The sequence below is a fragment of the Musca autumnalis genome, unplaced genomic scaffold (genome assembly GCF_047663935.1).
Source record: "Musca autumnalis isolate F117 unplaced genomic scaffold, ASM4766393v1 scaffold_5, whole genome shotgun sequence".
NCBI classification, from domain to species: Eukaryota; Metazoa; Arthropoda; class Insecta; order Diptera; family Muscidae; genus Musca; species Musca autumnalis.
Window position 1 is genome coordinate 59,110,337 of NW_027412088.1, and position 24,505 is coordinate 59,134,841.

Here is a 24,505-nt window from a genome sequence, read left to right on the forward strand (position 1 = left end):
TTATTTGTATGTGTTTTAAGTATTGTTCGCCTACAGGCTTTTTATACCCTACACCACACAGTGGTAAGGGGTATTATGTCTTTGTGCATTTGTATGTAACATACTAAAAGAAACGAAATAGACCCATAGTTCCTTTTGGGGATATACATATAATCACTTTCTGAGTCGATTTATGCATGTCCGTCCGTCTGTCTGTCTGTCTGTCCGTCTGTCCATGTATTTTTGTTCGCAACGTACAGGTCGCATTTTTTGTCCGATTCAGCTAAAACTATAATTTTTTTAGACATAGGAAGGACGCTATTGCTTTTGGTGAAAATCGGTTCAGATTTGGATATAGCTCCCATATATATTTTCGCCCGATTTGACGTATTTGCTGCACTAAACACGCTATATACGTCCGATTTTGATAAAACTTTGAATGTTTGACTGAATTCGGTCTAGAAATAAGTGTGCCAAATTATATCGAAATCGGCTCAGATTTGGATATAGCTCCCATATATATTTTTGCCCGATTTCACGTATTTGCTGCACCAAACATGCTATATACGTCCGATTTTGATGAAATTTGGAATGTGTGATTGAATTCGGTCTAACAATAAATGTGCCAAATTATATCGAAATCGATTTAGATTTGGATATAGCTCCCATATATATTTTAGGCCGATTTCACGTATTTTCTGTACCAAACACGCTATATATGTCGAATTTCGATGAAATTTGGAATGTGTGACTGTATTCGGTCTAGAAATAAATGTGCTAACTTATATCGAAATCGGTTCAGATTTGGATATAGCTCCCATATATTTTTCGATTTCGCGTATTTGCTGCACCAAACACGCTATATAAGTCCGATTTTAATGAAATTTTGAATGTGTGACTGAATTCGGTCTAACAATAATAATACCGAAATCGGTTCCGATTTGAACCAAACACGCTATATACTCGTAAGTCCGATTTCAATGAAATTTTGAATGTGTGACTGAACTCTGGAAATAAATGTGCCAAGTTATATCGAAATCGGTTAAGATTGGGATATAGCTCCCATATATATTTTACATATTCACAGTGGTGTAGGGTATCATATAGTCGGCCCCGCCCGACTTTGATCCTTTCCTTACTGGTTTTAAATAAAACTAGTTTTTGATTTTAATTTTGTTTTTATACCCTCAGCATTTATACTAACGAGGGTATATACACTTTCATACGGGCAAAATGTGCCTCATCGAAATAATGGTTTGAGACCCCAAGTATGTTTGGACGAAATGTGTTTCAGACAATTTGGAGTCGATTGAGGAATGTCCGTCCGTCTGTCTGTCTGTCTGGCTGGCTGGAGCGCACGATAACTCTCGAACGGATCAATCAATTCGATCCAAAATTTGGCTTTCGTAATATTTTGTCCAAACTTAGTTTAAGTCCGAAGATGGGTTATATCGGTCCACTCCTTCCGGTACCTACCCCACAAAAGTTCGAAAATGTTCGGAAAATTTGTACGTACGATAACTCTTGAAGGGAGTTACCGATTTGGTCCATACTTTGAAAATCGTGAAATGTCTACCAGACTTAGATGAGTTTCCAATATGGACTCAATCAGTCCACTCCTTCGGGTACCTCCCACACAAAATTTGGGATAAGTTCAGTTTAGGACCTGATCTCGAATTGCTTTGATTTTTGTTTAAGCGACTTGTATTCACTGCCCCCTATACGACGATACAAGTTTTATCAGGGGCAAGTTCACACTTCCTGAGAAAATAGTCCCAAAGTTGCAAAAAAAAAAATGACTCCGTGTGAGGTGGTTGGAGCGCAAGATAACTCTCGAATGGATCTGCCGATTCGGTCCAAAATTTGGCCTTAGTAATATTTTGTGCAAACTTAGTTTAAGTTCGAAGATAAGTCATATCGGCACACTCCTTCAGGTACCTACCCCAGAAAAGTTCAAAAATGTTCGGAAAAATTGTTCGTACGGTAACTCTTGAAGGGAGTGGCCGAATTGCTCCATACGCTACACATCCTAATATATCTACCAGATACAGATCAGGTTCAAATATGGACTATATTTGTCCACTCCATCCGGTACATCCCACACAAAATTTCGGATAAGTTCACTTTAAGACCTGCAATCGAATCACTTTGATTTTTGTTGAAGCAACTTACATTCGCTGCCTCAATTACGATGGTACCATATGTAGTGGCTGGAGATCCACTTCCATAATGGTCAATGTCGATCCATTCCTTTAAGTATCTCCTCCGCAAAACTTTTGATCTTTAATCCTAATCAACATTTTTGTCGGTTCATACATCCAACATTTCTAAAACCCCTAAATACATACGTTTTTTGGGAAAAAAAATTGTTTCAATATACACAGGCTGAGGGTATATCTCTGTCAGCAAAGCTGACTGATACTTTTTTTCTTGTTAATATAATAAAAACCAAATGGAGGTGAAAGTCTGGGGATGAGATAATTCCTTTTGGGGATGGATGTCCTTGGTGAGTATATTAAGAACCCCGAAGGACAGATCCGCCGTGAATCGACCTTTCGAGTTATGGCGTGATGAATATTTTGCTGTAGACCCTATAAGACCTCGGGAATTAGCGTTATATCTTTGTTAGCTGTTGCTTTAGCTTATTTTTGAGATTACATTTCTTCAGTCAAATCGAATGAGGATTATTTATTGCAAGGCCAAATTCCTATTCGTTTCTGAGATAAAAGCCTGAAAAATGCAAAAAATTGTAGATTTAGCCCGGTTTAGATGAGGCCATAAAATCCGAACTGGATCTGACAGGACAAAACCCAACTAGGGTTTTTGTAGTCTAAATATGTACTTTCTAAAAATCCATACTAGAAGTTGTTTGCATTTTCAGTGTTGCACAGTGTAAATTGATTTTCGAAAAATCCGTTTATTGCACTTTAAATCCCCTCTAAATATCCTTGCATCATATTACGGTCATAAAATGTATATTTGCAACATGTTGCCGAAACCTGTGTATCCCAGCATCCCAGCATGTTATGGCAACATTGTAACTCATACGCACTCCTGAACTTCCGGTTACTCTCAACACCAACACGACTCAATTATAGCAAACGTATAGAGAGAATATATGAAAACCACGCGTTGCATCTTCTACAGAGAGCCAGACAACATAATTTTGTGATGGAATGGATAACCGAAAACACCGGTTGAGACATTAAAATAAATACCGTTACATTAAAATAGGCATAAACGCTCACATGTTTGATACGAGAGGAGCTGTTGTGGCATGAATGAGTGAGTATGCGACTGAGTGAATAAAGAGCGCGCAATACGACAGCAAGACATCGTCACATAAACAAAGGATAAACTCTGATTGAAAATAAAGTAACAACAACAACACTGAAACAGCAGTAGCAGCATCAGAACAACATCCAGTAATGGCGAGGTCCAATGGACCATTTCCTGACAGCTGCATAAACAGTTTTAGCATGACTGTCGTGAGGATAACAAGTGGCGCGGATAAACAAATTTTGTGAAAGACGGTTGTTGAGGAGAGAAAATAATTGAAAACAAAGGTATTACAATATTACAACAGCAATAATAAAAATAAAACGGCAACAACTATTAGTAAAAAAACAAAAACAAAGAAGAGGAAATAACGCTTAATACCTACAAGGCACGGCAGCATGAGTGGCATGTGAAAAAAGGTAGAGTTTAAATGTTCATATGTGTGTGTGTCTGTGACAACATAAAAGTGTGGAAAATATAGTAGTTAAGCTTACACGATTTGTGTGCGTGCGTGTTGGTTGTATGCTGTGCAAGGAGGGAAATTCAATAGAAAAAAGCGTGCTCGGAAAAACGTCGATATTAGCCTTAGCCATAAAATGTTATTATAAAGTGTAACAACAACAACAACAAAATATCCCGGGGACGAAGCAAACTAAAAGCGAAATCTAAAGCAACAGTAAAATAACTTCAACTTTAAACGACTGTAGGGTAAAATGTAGAAAAAAAGTATAACTAATGAAGTGCAATGAATTGGAAAATAAAATCCGAAAACGAAAAGGAAAAACGTAAGGAAAAAGTTACGAAAATCAAACAAACGAATGAGGGTGAAGTGTAAAGTAACAAAATGGTGAATGCTGGCAAACGCATCAAGTAAAAATCAATAAGAAAGAGAAAAACACAGCATCAACAAAATGCTACCAAACGGTCGGCAATTGTGCCAAACAGGAAAAAAGAAAAACAAATAATCCACGAAAACAAAAACACAACTGAATGCAAATGAAAATTAATGAATGAATGAAGCCAAATACGCTGCGATAATAAATTACCCAGGCAAATCAGTGAAACGGGCAGATTGATAAATTGCATGAATTAAAAGTAAAATGCAGTTTCTTTAGCATTTCTTAAGTAATGGAACATACAACAACAAATTCTTTTTTTAAGGATTGAAAAAGGAATCTATAAAAGATTGTTGACATTTTTAGTTTCTGTTTTATTTTTATTTGCCATTAGCATGTATGGCCTTCATCTGCAGATGTTCTCCATTCTCCGGTCTTAAGATGTTTGTTCCGTTTATGTAGGCTAACGAACAGTGTTTGTGGTTTCAGCCAACCACAGTCATACATATGTACATGCATACTCATAAAACGAACCTACATACATATGTGTGTTCATCTACACCATTTTCATAAGTAGCTTTAGGGATTAAGTATTTTATAATTGTGTTTTGAGTTCGGTAAAGTGTAACTCTACCTAGCATCACCACCTATATACCGAATATATTAAAGGGAACTATAATAACACTATGCAACATTTTGAAAGTAATCTTGTGCAGACAATTTGAACTGAGGATTTTTTGAAAGAACAGACCCAAACAACCAGAAACCCCAGGTGGGTTTTGTTGTGTCAGATCCAGCTGGATTTTATGGCCACATCTTAACATGGTTAAATATTGACTTTATAGTTAATATTGACTGTTATATGAGTTTCCTTTAAAATCTGTATGTACCGTAATGTGGGGCTATACCAAATCATTGACATATACCAACGATTTTTAGTAACCGAAGTTCTTCATAAAGGACTCGAAATATTAAATTACGTTCAACTAAGTTTGAAAGAAATTTTTGAAAAATGTTTAGGGTTATCTTGCACAATAGCCCTTTTAGTATGTGCCGGGAGGAAGTATTCACTTACTCCGGAAAAATATTGTACCGTTGAAAATGAGGCCGCTAGAACAACCTACTGAAAAAAGAATCAGAACGATGCGAGAGGAGCTCTTAAACTTCACTTTTTGTCGAATTTTGTCTGGTACCCGAAGGAGTAGACCGATATAGCCCATATTCCAGCCTGATATATGTCTGAATAAAACAATATGATGTGCAAAGTCTGCATCAATCAGAAACTCCTGCGATAATTATCTTGCGGATATGCCATTTTGGTTGGTGCCGTCAGGGTGTCTGGGAACATTAAGGCCAATAGTAGGAATAGTATGGACTTGTGCAAGAAAAATATTGTACCGTCATAAAGGGAGTCGCAAGGAAAACCTGATGAAAAAAATTCAAGACCATCCGAGAGGAGCTCTTAAATTTAACTTTATCCGAATTTTGTGTGGGAGGTACCCGAAGAAGTGGACCGATATAGTCCATATTCCAACCTGATACATGACTGGATGAATTAATATGATGTTCAAAGTCTGCACCAATCAGAAACTCCCTGCGAGAATTACTTGCGGATTTGCCGTTTTGGTTGGTGCCGACAGGGTTTCTTGGAACTTTTAAGCCAATATCTCAGGAAGTGTGGACTTGCCAAAGAAAAAAATGTACCGTCATAAAGGGTGCCGCAAGGACAACCTACTGAAACAAATTTCAAAACGATCCGAGAGGAGCTCTTAAAATTCACTTTAATCGAATGTGTGGGAGGTACCCGAAGGAGTGGACCAATAAAATCCATATTCGTAATCGATCTATATCTAGAAGGAATAATACGATGTGCTAAGTTTGGACGAAATCGATTGCTCCCATCGAGAATTATCGTTCACACCATTTTACAGACAAATTTTGAAATTTTGAGAGGAAGGTACCCTAAGGAGTGGAGGTGATATGGCACGTCTTCGAACTTAAACTAAGTTTGGACAAAATATTACGATACCCAAAATTTGGTTCGAATCGGTTGATCCGTTCGAGAATTATCGTGCGCACCAGCCAGACAGACGGACGGACATGGCTAAATCGACTCCAAATTGTCTGAAACGAATTTCGTCCAAACATACTTGGGGTCTTAAACCGTTATTTCGATGAGGCACATTTTTGGTCGTATCAAAGTATATACCCTTTCTAGCCTAAAGGCTGAGGGTATACGAGTAATGGTGACTAAGTACGGAATTTAAGCAATTTCGATGTGATAATGAGGCTAAAACTTTCAAAATGCCGAAAATCGGGTGGCACTGTTCTATGGAGGCTATAAGACGGCATGGACCTGTACCGACAAATTTCATATGGAACTTTAATGCCACAAATGAAGACCATAAACCTAATTTCAAATATTTCGGTGTTACTGTTCTATGGTATAAAATTTCAACCATTTCGGCCGAATATTGAGGACCCAACCTTCACAATACCGGAAATAGGGTTGTACCGTTCTATAGGGGCTATACCAAGGCGTGGAGCTGTGCCGAAAAGTTTCTGGGGGAAAGTTTTATACTCCCAACGAAGACTAAATACCAAATTTCAGCCATTTCTGAGGAATATTAAGGCTACAACCTTCAAAACACCGAAAATCGGGAGGTACGTTCTATGGGGGCTATATGAAGGCGTGGCGACATGTTGTTCAATTTAAACTTCTATATCTCAAAAACGGTAAAACCTACGAAAGTATCATAAAGGTCAATCTTGTGGAGAATTTTTACAGCTACAATATTTTCTTTAAGCCCATTTACATAGGACACGCGGTTTCCAATCAAAATCGTGAAAACCTAAAGAACCCCTAAAAATGTGAACTTAAATCGCGATTTATTTGAAAATCCCTCCGGCGATTTTTTTTGTTTCTTGAAATTTCTCATCTATGAACATTGTACTTTCAGAACCTTCAAAAACTTCCCAGGTGTAAGCACTTTCCATTTAAATTTGGTTAAGGCACACCGTGCTGTGTCAATTGAAACATTTTTTCCCAAAAAAATTATGTTTTCAGAATTGTAGGCGTGTGTACTTTTCGACAAAAATATGAATTTGGATTAAAGATCAAAACTTTTACAGAGGAGGTACCGTATATATTGAAAATGGATTTTATTTTGGGAGTTATTCCTCTCTATAGATCCATTTATTTCAGTTGGTCACCATATAATTTACAGCTTTTGGACCATTATATCCCAAATCATCGACTTGTTCACGAAAAACATAATATTGCTGTAATCAAGAAAAAACAGGAAATTTCCACGCAATCCTCGGACAGACCCTTAACAACACTAAAGCAAAAATGTTGAATATTTGTGAGTTTGGTACCCCTAGGAGTGGACCGATAGGGCCCACTTCTGAACATAAACTAAGTTTGGACAAATTATTTTGAGATCCAAAGTTTGGACCAAACCGGTTGCACCGATTATGAGATATCGCGCGTACAATTTTATTATATATTATATATTAGCACCACATTCGAATTGCATCTAATATTCGAAGAAATATTGCGATCTGCAAAGTGTGGACCAACGCAGTATTCGGTTCGGGAGTTGCCGTGCGCACCAGCCACTACACATGCTGGCCGTAGGAGTTTTAACAGCTTTCGGGTATTTTTCTCAAGAAGTGTGGACTTGCCACTGAAAAAACTTGTACCACCGTAATAGGAGCCTTGAGTGCAACATGTTGCAAGAAAAATCAAAACGATTCGAGAGGAGGTCCTAAACTGCACTTGTCCGAAATTTCGTGTGTGATGTGCCCGAGGGAGTTTATATATAGTCCATATTCGAACTTGATATATGTCTGGTAGAAATATATACTCCACGTCAGTAGAATATAACACCTAAATTTTTTTAGTGTTAGCTTATTTATCGCAAAACGAACGAATCTACTTTTTAATCTTGTGGGGATTTAAAATCTATGATGTTCCGTATCAAACACAGATACTCACTTAAGACAGGTGTCTCACTTATGACCGTATACATAGAGGTGTGCCAATTGAACTAGATGGAACAATTCACTTCTCTACGTAGTAGTGCGTATACGTAATTGTACACGTTAGTTTGTATGACGTTACTCATACGTTTTAGAAGCAGGACAGTGAACTATATACATTCCTCGTCAGTAGAATAGAACACCTAAATTTCTGTTAATGTTAGCTTACTCGTATGTATCCCGAAGCGAATGAATCTACGTTTTTAATTTTGTAGGGATCTAAAGTCGATAATCGCGCAGTTATGTCATATTACTTCACAATAAGATTACTTTGGATGCTGATAAGATGGAACATTTTCAAAATAATTAAAAAAACTTCAAAATTTCTTATAAAAACATTGATGTTTTGTTCGATAAAATGGTTGTTCCGCGAACAAAGGTTTGGAAATATGCTCCAGATTTAATAATTTCGTGAAGAACTAGAAACATAATTTTTTCTGTGTTTGATATGGAACATTATAGACTTTAGATCCCTACAAAATTAAAAACATACATAAGCTAACATTAACATATATTTAGGTGTTCTATTCTACTGACGTGGAGTGTATATAGTTCACTATCCTACTTCTAAAACGTATGAGTAACGTCATACAAACTAACGTGTACAATTACGTATACGCACTACTACGTAGAGAAGTGGATTGTTCCATCTAGTTCAATTGGCACACTTCTATATGGTCATATATGAGACATCTGCCGAACAATTTGTTGGGATGCAAATCCCATTATTATAGACAACAGATTGCATAAAAATATTCTATATGGTTTACCTAAGAGAAACGGTGTAATTTGCTGACACTTTCATACCAAATGGAAGGCATTTTCTTGTATTTTTAGCTTTACAATATTTTCATTGAATAAAATGGTTTCGTTTTTGTTTCTGTGTGTGCGCTCCTTTTTTGCTCTCTTACTCTCCTTATTGACAACAAAGACTATCGTTTTTGTTGAAAACATTTTCAATTTGGTTTGTCGTAAACGTTTCGACGACAGTCACATACTACATTCATACAAACATACGCACACACAAAAGAATGGATGCTCTTTGTTGTCTGGCTGGTTAAAATGCTATTCAACAGCAACAAAAAAAGTAAGAATACCGATGATGATGCTGATGGTGACGACGATGAGAATCCTGATGGTTTGCTGCCTGATTCCGAAAACAAAAGACCATAGGAAAAGAAATAAAAATCTGTTAAAAATCATATCTAGAATTTAAGGATATGGGATAATCCATAGCAAATTTAGGAGATCAACAAATCAAATTTGGAAATTTATTTGAAACGTTTTATTATGTGAACATGTTACAATGCACGTACGTGGCGGTTGGCTATTGGAAATATTGATCCATTTGATTTTTAATTTTTATACCCTCAGCATTTATGCTAACGAGGTTATATACACTTTCATACGGACAAAATGTGCCTCATCGAAATAATGGTTTTAGACCCCAATTATGTTTAGATGAAATACGTTTCAGTCAATTTGGAGTAAATTTAGCAATGTCCGTCCGTCTGTCTGTCTGGCTGGTGCGCACGATAACTTTCGAACGGATCAACCATTTCGAACCAAATTTTGGGTATCGTAATATTGTGCCTAAACCCGCTCTCGAATCGCTTTGATTTTTATGGTAACAACTTACATTCACTGCCACCCATTCGACGATATAAGTTTTATCAAGGGCAAGTCCATACATCCTGCGAAAATAGCTTGAAAGTTGCAAAAAACTCCAATGACAGCTGTGTAGCGCAAGACAACGGATCTGCCGATTCGGTGCAAATTTTGGCCTTCGATACAAAAGTTCAAGATACAAAAGTTCGAAGATACAAAAGTTCAAAAATTGTGCGCATGATAACTCTTGTGGGGAGTTACCGATTTGGTCCTTACTTTACACATCCTAATTTATCCTATCCTTCGGTTTCCCTTAACACAAAATTTAGCATAAGTTCACTTTAAGACTTGCACTCGTATGGCTTTGATTTTTGTTGAAGTAACTTGCATGGGTGCCACTGTGGTGCAATGGTATGTACACCCGTCTTGCACGCAGAAGGTCGTGGGTTCGTTTCCGGCCAGGCAACATCAAACTCTTTTCAACGGTGGCAAAATATCCCTCAGTAATGTTGGCGACATTTCCTGAGTATTTCAGGTTGTGTCTTAGGGCACGTCGTTCGGACTCGGCCATAAATTGTTTCAGGGTAACTCCGTACTTCTTGAGAAAACGGCCCGAAAGGTGTAAAAAATCTTTTGGCACCATATGTAGTGGATGAAGAGCACGAACTGATCAACCGATTTGGTCCAAAATTTGGCCTTCGTCATATTTTGCCCAAACTTAGTTTTAGTTCGAAGATGGGCAGTACCGGTCCACAACATCCGGTACTTCCCCCAATATTTAAAAATGTCAATAAAATGAGATGCACGTTCAAAAGAGAACGGGGCAACTAATTTTGCCCAAATTTTGGATTTCCTAATATGTTGTCCAAATTTAGTTTAACTTCTAAAATGACCCAAATCGATTCTCCCCTTAGGGAGCCTCCCCCAAAGCTTCAACATTTGTATATAAGTGCAGTTTAGGGTATGTTCGAAGATCCTTTGGAAATGTATACCGTGGTCCTGTTTATAGCTTTCCATGCTTCCTGGCATACTGGCCCTCAAGTTGTACGATGACAAACTGAAATTACTACTGGGCGCGATCAAAAAAGATATGACTCCCAAAATCCACTTCCATTATGGACTATGTGGGTCCATTCCTTCAAGTACCTTGAGTTCTAATCCACATTTTTTCGGCAAGTTCAAATGTCTAAAAAGGGCCACAAAATTCTGAAAAGACTATGAATACATTCGATCTGTCAGTAAATGAAAGTTCCAATTCACGTATGCTGAGGGTATATCTCTGTCGGCAAAGCCGATTGATACTTTGCTACTTGTTTTGAGGTATTTAGGTTTGGGGAAGTTGTTGTTTGAGCTGTTTTAATATCTTTCAATTATGAATGCTGGAGTTGCAGCATCTACATATCCCATTAAACTATAAAAATGTTTTGATACTGACAAAACTTTTTAAAAATATTTCAAATAAAAATTTTTAATACACTATTTTCACATGCAATTCGAATAATTTCAGTTGTAATTCAAAACATTTCACTTGTAATTTGAGAATTCATTTGTAATTTGAGAATTTTATTTGTAATTTGAGAACTCTATTTGAAATTCTAATTATTTCATTTGTAATTTGAATTTCTTAATTTGTAAAAAAGGAGTCTTCGGTAGGTAGAAAACCCTTTAAAGCATCGTATATAAAAGGCATTTCAAAGCAGACTTCAATAGTTAGAATACCATTAATAGGAGTCTTCTCCAGATATAGGACATTTAAAAGGGGCTTTCACCTTCAAATGGGTCTTCAATAGATATATGACACTTCTAAAGGGATCTTCTATACATAGAATATCCTTCAGGCAAATTCTCTATCTGGAGAGAAATTTCAAAGGGATATTCCATAGATACATAGAAGCTCCTTTAAAGGTGTCTTCGATAAATAAAAGCTTCTTCAAAGGGGTATTCTATAGATGGAAGCCATTTCAAAGGTGTCTTCTGTAGATATAAACCCAAAGGGGTATTTTATAAATATAACTCATTTCAAAGGAGCCTTCTACAGATTGAAGAGACTACAAGGGGGAATAAGACACTTCAAAGGGATCTTTTATAGACAGAAGCTTTTTCGAGGAGGTCTGCGTTTGATAGAAGCCCCTTCAAAGAGGTCTTCTCTGTATAGAAACCATTTCGAAGGGGTTTTCTAGCGATAGAACCCTCTTTCAAGAATTATATTATAGATAAAGGGGACCTCAAAGATACTTCAATAGAGAGAAGCCCCTTCAAAGGGGTCTTATATAGATAGAAGACGCTTTGAACGGCTCTTCTATAGATAGAAACCTCCTCAAAGATATATTCTACAGAAGACAAACGGGTCTTCTATAGATAGAAGACCCTTCAAACTGGTTTCCTCTTCAAAGATGTCTGCTTAAATTGAAATCACTTCAAGTGGTTATTCTATATTTATAAAAAGTTCTAAGTGTTCTTCTATAAATAGAAGACACTTCAAGGAGATTTTCGAAGGGGCCCTTTATATATAGAAGCCTCTTCCAAGAGATCTTCCATAGATAGAAGACACTTCTAAGGGCGTCTCTTCTGATACAAGCCTTTTCGAAGGGTTCCTTTTTTAGATAGATGCCTCTTCCAAGAGGTCTTTTATAGAGAGAAGACACTTCAAAAGGGTCCTTTATAGATTGAATCATCTTCCAAAAGGTCTTCTATAGATGAAAGACACTTACAAGGGGTCTTCTGTAGATGCAAGCCTCTTCGAAGTGGACTTTATATATAGAAGCCACTTCCAACAGGTATTCTATAAATAGAAGACACTTCAAAGGGGTCTTCTGTAGACACAGGCCTCTTCGAGGGGGTCCTTTGTGGATAAAGGCTTCTTCCAAGAGGTCCTCTGTAGATAGAAAACACTTCAAAGGGGTTTTCTATAGCAAGAAGCATCTTCGAAGGAGCCCTTTTTAGCTAGAAGCCTCTGCCAAGAGGTTTTCTATAGGTAGATATTGCTTTAAAGGGGGTTTCCATAGATATAAGCCCCTTCAAAGGGGTCTTGTATAAATAGAATACAATTCATAGGGGTATTCTATGTGTTGAAGATACTCCAAAGTGGTCTTTTATAAATAGAAGAATCTTCAAGGGGTCTTCTGTGGATACCAGTCTCGTGGATACCATATTCGAAGGAGGTCTTCAATGAAGTCTTGTACAGTCAATTTCAAAGAAGTCTTGTACAGATAGAAGCCCCTTCAAAGGGGTCTCCTATAGATTGAAGGAACTTCAAAGGATACAAGCCTATTCAAAGGGGTCCTTTATAGATAGAAGCCTCTTGCAAGAGGACTTCTTTAGATAAAAGGCACTTCAAAGGGGTCCTTTAGAGGTAAAAGCCTCTTTCAAGAGATCTTCTACAAATAGAAGACACTTCAAAGGGGTCTTCTGTAGATACAAGCATATTCGAAAGAGGTCTTCTATAGATGCTAGCAATTTCAAAGAAGTCTTCTACAGATAGAATCCCCTTCAAAGGGGTCACTATAGATTGAGGGCACTTCAAAGGATACAAGCCTCTTCAAAGGGGTCCTTTGTAGATAGAAGTCTCTTGTAGATAGAGGTCTTTTATATAAAAAACACTTCAAAGGGGTCTTATGCAGATACAAGGGGTCTTCTGTAGATAGAAGGCACTTTAAATGAGTCCTTTATAGATAGAAGCCTCTTGAAAGAGATCTTCTGTAGATAGAAAGGGTCTCTTCCAAGAGTCTGCTATAGATAGAAAACACTTCAGAGCTGTCGAAGGGGTCCTTTATAGATAAAAGCCTCCTCCAAGAGGTTTTCTATAGATAGAAAACACTTCAGAAGGGTCTTCCATAGATACAAGTCTTTTAAAAGGGATCTTTTCTACATATAAGCCCCTTCAAAGGGATGCTTCTACAGAAGACAAAGGACTTTCTATAGAAAGAAGGCCCTTCAAAGGCACTTCAAAGTGGTCTTCTATAAAAGGAAGTAATAGAAATAAAAGGTACTTCAAAGGGGTCTTCTGTATATACAAGCCTCTTGGTCATTGGAAACCATAAATGTCAAATTATAACTACGAGTAATTCGGTCTGAAAATATAGCTAAAAGCGTCAAAATAGCTGAAATCGGGCGGAACCGCTGTATGGGGGCTGTACCAAAGCATGGACCTATGACTATAACTTTTGGTGGAGAACTTTCTTGATCTCTAAGAACCCTAAATGCCAAACTATAGCTAACTCGGCCAGAACATGTAGCTAAAAACGTCAAAATACTGGAAATCGGGCGGTACCGCTATATATGGGGCTATAAGAAAACGTGGACCTATGTCCATAATTTTTGGTGGAGAAATTTCTTGCTCACTGTGAACACTAAATGTCAAATTATAGCTAATTCAGTCTGAAAATGTGGCCAAAAAAATACCAGACATCGGGCGGTACCGTTATATGGGGGATATACCAAATCGTGGACAGATATAACCCATCTTCGAACTTGGTCTAAGTTCAGACGGAAAACACATGTGTACGAAATTTCAGTCGTGTAGCTCCACTCATTCGGAAGATAGCGTGATTACAACAGACGGACGAACAAACGGACGTACGGACAGGGCTAAATCGACTTAGAATTTTACGCTTATCAATAATATATATGGCGAATAACAAAATTCCTTTACAATTCCATTTGAAAAAAATTAAAAATTTTTTTTACGAGCACATCTACGATTTTTGTTACAGAGGTAAAGGAAAAAAATCCGGTTTCAAATCTGCTCGCGTTCACGAAATTGGCCAATGCGCGCAAAAGTTATAGCGGTTTTTATTCTCATATAAAGAAAAAATATTTAAAAATATCTTTTTTGTTATTATGAGAAAATGTATGCATAAATCGTTAACAGCAGTCCATATCTATTCGTAGATGTTTAAATAGTTATTAAATTTATTATTATTTTCGCGGAAAGTCAACAAATAATAAAAAAATTTTGAAGTAAATCCAAATTATCCTGTCCCAGAATCCGTACAAACCCTCAAAAAATAAATTAAAGAATATATGCGGAATCTAGACAATGCGTAGAAAAATATGATACCAAATTTATAGAGATTGGGTACATAAATTGCATATTATAGCAACACCAAACGAGAAAAACTTATTGTTGGAAAATATTGTTGCAAATATTTTTTTGGTTTGATTCTAAAAATTAGAAAAAAATATTTGGGAGTTCTCCAACTATTTTGCTAAAATCCCATAGAATAATGAATGTATACTGTTAAAACTTCATCAAAAAATATGGTTTACCATCGCGAGAGTTTAACTGATTACTGTGATAACTTATAAGGGTAGGAAACTAAGAGTAATATTGAAATTACAATCATTCAATTAATATTATAATTAAAAAGCCCGTTATTCGCGAATTAGTTAAAGTCGGTTGATGCGCATCCGTTTTTGGATACAGCGAATCAATCTCTGTCAAAATTTATGCATATTTCGATGTTTCACTCAGGGGCCATTGTGTGCCACCAGTTGCATCATACACTGCAAAAAACCTTAAAGTTGGTAAAAGTCGCGCAATGTGCATACGATTTTGATGCGCATCCGGTTTCGTCAGCGCCTATCAAAAATACGTCCAAATATACCAATTTTAATTAGATTCTTCAAGAACCGCGGATGTGCCTCCACATTCTATTTTTGGTGAAAACCCCATATTACACGCGAATCTCTGTAATTTATGACACGCGTTTTCGCAAATATTATAATCGCGTATAAAGGATTCCATTTACGTAAAAAAATTTCAAGAAAATCGCGGTTTAGTACGCGGATTTGTCGAAATAATTTTTTGCTGCTTTTCCTATTTTCAGGGTATCTATATCCGCGGTTTTAGTGGATGGATTCAATCGCGGAAGGTCTCATTAGATCCGTCGCGTAAAAAAACTAAATTCACGCGGGGTACAAAGGAAATTGAATGTCACTTGTAAATTTTAAACGCAAAAAATAGGTTTTTTAAAAAAAATCACGCATAAAATATTGGCTTTTAGACTCCAATTACTAGGATGCTGTAAGGAGCACACTCATGAGATATGCATTAAACGACGTAGAATCACGAGTTTTATAATCCTAATGTGAGTTTTGAATATTATCTTGTTGCGCGTCCGAATTATTAAAACAATTCAAAAAAACCCGAAATTCCGGCTTCAAAATGTCAGCATCAATTTAAGGTGGATGCAGTGGATATATCGAAAAATGATACACTAGTATCATATTGCCCATGAACTATTCTTTGAGTCTTTTTTTGGGCATATGTCTATAAAATGTAAGGTTAAGCCTAAAATCGGAAGGGAGCATAAAAAAACTTGTTGGCTTCAACCCATTTTTACCTATTTTTCTACATTGATGCCAACACAGCTTCCACGTAAATTAATTTTAATGGTCGACCTTATGGGATTCCTCCTAAAACACTTCAGTTTAAAGAATGTATATCATACTATATAGAATATGTTAACAGTTCGCGAATTCTGAAAGGGTGAAACTCGGATTCATCGATTGTAAAAAATTTTTGTTTTTCGCCATATACTTTATACGGTCGCCAAGGTTATTTCGATGAGTTACAAACTTAATATACCCTCCATATTATGGTGGAGGGTATAAAAACGGATAAGTGGGATGTGGGCCAAACTATTTTGCATCATAATAAAGATGATATATTCCCCATCCATTAACGGGTTTTCCTTTTGGAATAGAACTACTAAAAGCGGAGATATTCGCTTGAGAATAAAACTTTGAATTTTTGTCCACATAAGTTTTTTACCCATTCCGACTCTTGAATATTATCCGACCATCACCAAACTTAATATGTTTATTCCTTTCAGGGAGCCCTATTAACGACCAAAAAATTAAAAAATGGGATGCCTTACCGATTTTTGCGATATCTCCGTTGTTTGACCACCTACGCCAACCTATTTTGCAACAATGTAAAGGAAATATTATCTTCTTCCATTGGAGATATTCGCATAAGAATAAAACGTTGAATGTTCTCCACAAAAGTTTTTGGATTTTATCCAATCATCACCAACACCAATAGGCTTCTTTGTCTGTAAGACTCCCATCAACCCCAAAATTTCGTGATGATCCCATCAAAATTCAGACCTGTAGCGTGATTTCAAAAAAAAATGGCCACCTACGCCAACCTACTTTGCATCATTGTAAAGATGGGATTTTCTACTTTCATAGTTTGGCTTTGCTTTTAGAAGGTCCCCAACCAAAGCTGTGATATTCGTCAAAAATGAAAAGTTTGGTTTAATTTGCGATTATTGTGATACCTTCGTTGCTTGACCACCTACGACAACCTACTTTACATCGTTAGAAAGGTGATATTTCTGCTTTCATTTTCAGGTTTTGCTTTTGTATACTCTTGTAGAGGCTTTTTCTCCAAATAGGTTTTTTTGACCACTACGACCCCTAAATATTATCCGACCATCACCAAAATGAATAGGTTTCTTGTATCCAGGACCCCTATCAACCCAAACTTTGGTGACGATCCGATCAAAATTGCGACCTGTGGCGTGACTACAAGGTTTAGATGGACAGACGGACACACATAGCCAGATCGACTCAGCTCGTCGAGACATTCATTATACCCTCAGAATTTATGATAACGAGGCTATATACACTTTCATACGGGCAAAATGTGCCTCATCGAAATAATGGTCTTAGACCCCAAGTATGTTTGGACGAAATCTGTTTCAGACAATTTGGAGTCGATTTAGCCATGTCCGTCTGTCTGTCTGCGCACTCTCGAACGGATCAACCGATTCGAACAAAATTTAGCATTTCGTAATATTTTGCCCAAACTTAGTTTAATTTCGAAGATGAGTTATATGGCTTCACTCCTTCCGGTACCTCCCCCACAAAAGTTCAAAAATGATCGGAAATTTTGTGCGCACGATAACTCATGAAGGGAGCAACTGATTTGGTCCATACTTTGCAAATCGTGAAATGTGTACCAGATATAGATGAATTTCCAATATGGACTCAATCGGTCCACTCCTTCGGGTACTTCCAACACAAAATTTGGGATAAGTTCAGTTTAGGACCTGCTCTCGAATCGTTTTGGTTTTTGTTGTAGCATCTTGTATTCACGGCCCCCCATACGGCGTACAAGTTTCGTCAGGGGCAAGACCCTACTTCCTGAGAAAATAGCCTGAAAGTTGCAAAAACCGATGACTCCGTGTGTAGTGGTTGGAGCACAAGATAACTCTCGAACGTATCAGCCGATTCGGTCTAAAATTTGTCCTTCGTAATATTTTGTCCAAACATAGTTTAATTCGAAGATAAGCCATATCGGTCCACTCCTTCAGGTACCTCCCCCACAAAAGTTCAAAAATGATCAGAAAAATTGTACGCACGATATTCTTGAAGGAAGTGACCGATGTAGTCCATACTTTGCACATCATAATATATCTACCAGATATAGATCAGGTTAGAATATGGACTATATTTGTCTACTCCTTCTGGTACCTGTCACACACAATTTCGGATAAGTTCACTTTAAGACCTGCTCTCACTTTGATTTTTGTTGAAGTGATTTGCATTCGCTGCCTCCATTACGACGGTAAAAGTTTTTCCAGGGGCAAGTCCATATTTCTTGGGAAAACAGCTCGAAAGTTGTAAAAAACCCCTATGTCACTATATGTGGCGATCGGAGAGCACGATAACTCTCGAACTGTTCAACCGATTTGGTGAAACATTTGGTCTTCGTCATATTATATCCTAACTTAGGTTAATGGGAATACCGGTCCACAATTTCTGGTACTTCTCCCCAATATTTAAAAAGTTTCACTAAAATGCTAGGACGATATCACTTGAATGGGGCAACCAATTTTGTCCAAACTTTGGATCTCCTAATATTTTGTCAAAATTTAATTTAACTTCTAAAATGGCCCATATCGGTCCTCCATAAGGGTACCTCACCCACAAAAGTTCAACATTTGTGTCTTAGTGCAGTTAATTCCTAATTAGAGATGGTATTTACGGGGTATTTACCCGGTAAATACCCACACGGTGGGTAAATACCGGGTAAATACCCATTTGTGGGTATTTATTTGGGTATTTACTATATTGAATAGCAAATACAACATCTTAGACCCTATTTCTGGGTTTAGGTTGTAAATTCGTTTCAAAATGGATAGTTTTACAATACTTTAAACTATGGGGTAAATACTTGGGTAAATACCCGAGTATTTACCCGAGTATTTACCCAAGTGTTGGGTAAAAACTCATTAACTGCAGAACCACTTGACGTAGGCTGACAAAATTTGGCTTACATCTTTCTATGTCAATAGAACTTCTGGTACTGAACATGGGGTCGCTGGGTCCATGTTTTGATATAGCCCCCATATAACCGTACCTCCCGATTTAAGGTATTTTTTGTCTATTAGCCACATTTTATAATAATATTGACTGTAGCTTGGCACAGTGAGTTATGTAGAAAATATCCTTGCAAAAATTTGTCCATGTAGGTCCGCGTTTTCTAATAGCCCCCATATAGGGGTACCCCGATTTAGAGTATTTACCCAAATGTTGGGTAAAAACTCTTTAACTGCCGAACCACTTGACGTAGTTGACAAAACTTGGCATAAATCTTTCTTATGTCAAATGAACTTCTGGTACTGAACATGGGGTCTCTGAGTCCATGTTTTGATATAGCCCCCATATAACCGTACCTCCCGATTTAAGGTATTTTTCATCTATTAGCCACATTTTACAACCAAATTGGCACAGTGAGTCCTCAAGGAGTATAATATATCCTTGCACATATTTGTCAACGTTGGTCCACGTTTTCCTGTAGCCCCCATATAAGGGTACCCCGATTTCGATTATTTATTCAAATATTGGGTAAAAACTCCTTATCTGCCGAACCACTTGACGTTGGCTGACAAAATTTGGCTCAATACTTTCTTATGACAATAGTATTAAACGTATTGAAAATGGGGTCCCTGGGGTCCATGTTTTGATATAGCCCCCATATAGCCGTACCTCCCGATTTAAGGTATTTTTACCTATTAGCCACATTTTACAATCATACTGACTGTAATTTGGTACAGTGAGTTCCCAATATGTATGAAATATCCTTACAAACAATTTTCGACGTAGGTCCACGTTTTCTTGTAGCCCCAATATGGGTTTCTGAAATCGGGAGGTACGGCTATATCAAAAAGTGGACCCAGGGACTCCATTTTCAATACCTTTAATACTATTAATATAAGAAAGTTTTGAGCCAAATTTTGTCAGCCAACGTCAAGTGGTTCGACAGTTAAAGAGTTTTTACCCACTTTTGGGTAAATACTCGAAATCGGGGTAACCTTATATGGCGGGTGCAAGAAAGCGTGCACCCACGTTGACAAATATGTGCAAGGATATATTATACTCCTTGAGGACTCACTGTGCCAGATTACAGCCAAGTTGGTTGTAAAATTTGGCTAATAGATGAAAAATACCTTAAATCGGGAGGTACGGCTATAAGGGGGCTATATCAAAACATGAATCCAGAGACCCCATGTTCAGTACCAGAAGTTCTTTTGACATAAGAAAGATTTATGCCAAGTTTTGTCAGCCTACGTCAAGTGGTTCGGCAGTTAAAGAGTTTTTACCCAATATTTGGGTAAATACTCGAAATCGGGGTACCCATATATGGGGGCTAAAAGAAAGCGTGGACCTACGTTGGCAAATATTTGCAAGGATATTTTATACTCATTAAGGACTCACTGTGCCAAATTACAGCCAATTTGATTATAAAATGTGGCTAATAAATGAAAAATGCCTTAAATCGGGAGGTACGGCTATATGGGGGCTGTATCAAAACATGGACCCAGAGACCCCATGTTCAGAACCAGAAGTTCTTTTGAAAGATTTATGCCAAGTTTTGTCAGCCTACGTCAGGTGGTTCGGCAGTTAAAGAGTTTTTACCCAATATTTGGGTAAATACTCGAAATCGGGGTACCCTTATATGGGGGCTATTAGAAAACGTGGACCTATGTTGACAAGGTTTTGCAAGGGTATTTTCTACATATTGAGATCTCACTATGCCAAATTTCAGCCAATATGATTGTACAATGAGACTAATAGGTAAAAAATACCTTAAATCGGGAGGTACGGATATATGGGGGCTATATCAAAACATGGACCCAGAGACCCCATGTTCAGTACCAAAAGTTCTTTTGACATAAGTAAGATTTATGCCTAGTTTTGTCAGTCTACGTCAAGTGGTTCGGCAGTTAAAGAGTTTTTACCCAATATTTGGGTAAATACTCGAAATCGGGGTACCTTTATATGGGTGCTATTAGAAAATGTGGACCTATGTTGACAAGTTTTTGCAAGGGTATGTTCTACATATTCGAAACTCACTATGCCAAATTTCAGCCACTATGATTGTACAATGAGGCAAATAGACAAAAAATACCTTAAATCGGGCGGTACGGTTATATGGGGGCTATATCAAAACATGGACCCAGAGACCCCGTTTTCAATTCTAGATATTCTCTTGACATAAGTAAGATTTGAGCCAAATTTTGTCAGCCTACGTCAAATGGTTCGGCAGTTAATGAGTTTTTACCCAACACTTGGGTAAATACTCGGGTATTTACCCAGGTATTTACCCACTTGTTTAAAGTATTGTAAAACTATCCATTTTGAATCGATTTCATAACCTAAGCCCAGAAATAGGGTCTAAGATGTTGTATTAGCGATTCAATATAGTAAATACCCAAATAAATACCCACAAATGGGTATTTACCCGGTATTTACCCAATTTACCCAATTTACCGGGTATTTACCCATTGGGTATTTACCCACTGTCCATCTCTATTCCTAATCCACATTTTTGTCGGTTCAAATGTCCAAAAAGGGCCACATAATTCTGAAGAGACCTTAAATACATTCGATCGGTCAGTTTCGAGGTGAAAGTTTCACTTCACATTGGCTGAGGGTATATATCTTTCGGCAAAGCCGACTCACACTTTTTTACTTGTTTTATTCACAAATTCTTTGTAGCAATCCACAAGAGCCTTTTTTGTGCTATTGTCAAATTGTTGTGGATCTAACGACAAAAGCCCAATATCAAATATTAGTTGGTGGAAGCAATGTCCAAGGACGCCTCTATCTCACGGTATATAACATGGCGATCTTTCATTATCCTTTCACATACTGCTTATTTTTTCTGGCACAACAGGCGTTTTTGGAAGACTAAGAAGATCTTCGTTTTTAGCGAATGTCTGCCACGATTGAATTCATTAAACCAGTTTTTTCATTGTGCTTTAGGATAGACCTTTATAGACATACAAAGATTTAATTGATCGATGCACTCTTGCCGTGATTATCCACGTCGAAAATTGTACAAAATTATCGGAGGAAAATGTTCACAAGAAAATTCCATTTTTGCAAATTGATTTTTTCAAGTCACTGTAAACAACCCAACATATGGTCGTATGTCAAACTGTCCTGAGTACGTGTAGGCTAAAATCTGTCAAACTTTCAAAAAAATTAAATTGCGCCCGCTTAATCCAAAAAGTTATCGTGCAGCCCTCGTAAACTAAAAACATGATTTGAATGCCTTTACATTTTAAATGACTAATTTGATTTCTTTACTAAATTCCCAGCAGTACCATCTTACGTTTTGTTTCGTTAATTAAATTAATATTCAGTGAAATATTTGTAGGGAATAATTAAAATATGTATTTGAATTCACTGCTGCAAATGAATGGCAACAATCATTTATTCATATTTATTTTATAGTTGTTCGAAAAAAACAGAAGAAGAATGTTAATGACTCATTTAATTGTTTTAAATTTGTGTGTAACCGTGTATGTGTGCATAGATGTACATATTTTCGAATAAGCGTGCTTAATTTAATGTTTTGTAAATATAACTTTGGCGCAATAAAATATATAAATACTTACAGTTCTTTTTTGGCGTTTTCTTTTTGTTTTTTACATTTCATGGAACTCTTGGAAAATGCCAAAATAAGCATCCCAGGGGGAGGTCGTTTGCAAATGTATGCCATAACTCAAAGCACTTAGCAAGAGGTCATTGTGCTACACTGTGTAACGTTGTGCCTCCTCCGGTATAACATACAGAGAAGAAGCACTCGTACTTAATTCTTGTCGTTGAGTTATTCAAGTGTAACAAGTGCCAAATACTGGGTTGTTATGCCACCGGTAAAGGTACGAGAGACGCGACTCGGTGATGTGGTGGTGGTGTTGCTGTTCTAACCGAGACACAGTTGTTAAATGAGATTTTTTTCTTTTCATACATACAAACATTCTTTAAGGACCTTTTAATTTAATTTGTGATTTATGTTTATTTTTTGTTGTTTTCTACTCTGAGTTAAATATTTTTCAATATTTTTTTTCCAAACTACGCTTGACTAGGCTACAATTAATTTCCTGTAGAAAAAATAAATGAAATATTAAAGAAATGTTATTTACGTTTCCATTGGAAATTGTTCCACCTCTAATTAGGTTTGGTAACAGACAAAATGTGTTATTACACTGAACATTTTTTCCGCCGTTTTTCCCCTCATTTGTGAGGATATCATCATTAGCTTTCTTAAAGTTTGTATCATTATTGTCTGTCGACGTTTCTGTGAAATCAAAATCTATGCCTTCGTTATTTTTTCTTTTCATTTTCTATGTTTATGTCTCTTTCGGCGAAACATTATTTTTCCAAGAGCCTGAAAATGCTGACAGTTTTTCATCAGAACAAGATGTTGTCATAGAAAAAAGCTTTATTTTAATAATTTATTTTTTTTATTAGGCAAAAACTTTTGGCTGTTTTGGAATAAGATTCTCATTCACAACGGTGAAGAGAATAATTTTGAATATTTGTCAAATAAAACAAGTAAGTCGGTTATGCCGACAAAGATACGCCCTCGGCCTGTGTGAATTTCTTCTTTCTTTTTTGGACAGATCAAACAACAACAAACAGCCAAAACCCGTTTCCCAACAATTGTGTATTTAGGAGCTTTTGAGAGTTGTCTACACTGTTTTGCAGGTATGAGCTTGCCGACAAAAATAAAGTAACTTTTTTTTCGACAACAATTTAAACTTTTACAATTTTTGACATATGTAAATGCAGAAAATTTTATTAATACAGAAAATAAAAGTATTCAACTATTCGGAGGAGGTACCTAAATTAATAAACAACTATGGTACATTTTGGTCCACACCCATCAAAAATTCGGATCCGTTAGTCATAATGTAAACCATTAAAGAGCCATGTAACAAGTTAAAACTACACAGATAAAAAAAACGGCGTCTCTAACATATGTCCTAAACATATTTTGCAACAGAAATATATGTTTGCAACAGTCCCAAACATAACATATGTTTGGGTCCAGCAAACAAATGGAAACAAATATATGTTTGGGTGAAACAAATATTTGTTTGTGTACAAACAAATATTTGTTTGAATAAAATATAAATTCAAACCGAAAAGCCACAAAAACATACACATAAACACATATTTATAAATGGTTGTGGTTTTTCTTTTATTAGAAATACCAAACATAAAAGCAACAACAAAATTCCAAATACAAGACTGGTTGTGGAAAAAGAATCACAACAACAAAACAGACGCGTTTGGCCACATACAGCATACACACCATCAAAACAAAAACAAGCCTTTTTACCCTCCCGCCTTCGCTTCTGCGTTTTCTGTTACACCATACACATATATGGGAGAGCCCTCTCTCCGTAAAAAATATGTACTAACATATACAAGTAAAAAAGTATCAGTCG

The 24,505-nt window shown here is 36.8% G+C and overlaps 1 protein-coding gene across 2 annotated transcripts in view; it reads left to right on the forward strand.

Annotated features, from left to right (window-relative positions):
* The first annotated feature begins 3,180 nt into the window (after positions 1 to 3,180).
* LOC141404898 (uncharacterized) overlaps positions 3,181 to 24,505 on the forward strand; it is a 163,307-nt gene continuing 141,982 nt past the window's right edge. Inside the window, exon 1 of one of the 2 annotated variants that reach the window (XM_073988724.1) lies at positions 3,181 to 3,677. The gene's annotated coding sequence lies outside the window, so the exon portion shown is untranslated. The remainder of the gene's footprint in view (positions 3,678 to 24,505) is intronic. The other variant, XM_073988725.1, reaches the window with a different exon arrangement.